At 43.6% G+C, this 605-nt stretch overlaps 1 protein-coding gene across 2 annotated transcripts in view; it reads right to left on the reverse strand.

Moving 5' to 3' along the window:
* The window catches only part of LOC101851947 (sorting nexin-10B), a gene marked incomplete in the record, with an annotated part of 21,972 nt that overhangs the window by 11,019 nt on the left and 10,348 nt on the right, over positions 1-605 (reverse strand).

Here is a 605-nt window from a genome sequence, read left to right on the forward strand (position 1 = left end):
GGGGGGTTCAGGGGAGCATGCCCCATCAGCATTTCACAATAATTTGATGTTTTAGCAAGGATTGATTTTTACTTGAAAACAATTGATTTGCTAGGTCTTTAGTTAGTGGCCATACGTGTGTTTTTACAGCAAACGTAGCAGTTTAGCCCTCAAATCAATGCATCTGTGTGTGGGGTGCATATACGGAAAAATTACCGAAGAGCCTGTTCGACTATCTGGTAAATTGACTGACATTGCATTGCGTGCAGGCTAGAGACTAATCAGTCTCGGCAAGTTGGGTTTGTAGATCGTCGGGAGATCCTTCCAGTATTCATCCGGATTTCTCTTGAATGTGTCCACCGTTGGAGCTGACACCACTGACTCGGGGAGTTTGTTCCAAATAAAATTCCCCCGATTATCAAAGACGATTGTCCTCCAAAGGAGGAGTTCCGCACATGGCCGGCACTTACGGTGACAAGACTTACAAGATACACTGAGCAAACTCTGAAACTACAACAAGCGTTATGGTTATGGTTATGGAACTTCAAAGATTATACATGTATTATCAACAATCTTTGGAATTGTGGTTGAGGCTAGGCTCCCTCAGTTTCACACACACACACACA

The sequence above is a fragment of the Aplysia californica genome, unplaced genomic scaffold (assembly GCF_000002075.1).
Source record: "Aplysia californica isolate F4 #8 unplaced genomic scaffold, AplCal3.0 scaffold00169, whole genome shotgun sequence".
In the NCBI taxonomy this organism is placed as follows: Eukaryota; Metazoa; Mollusca; class Gastropoda; order Aplysiida; family Aplysiidae; genus Aplysia; species Aplysia californica.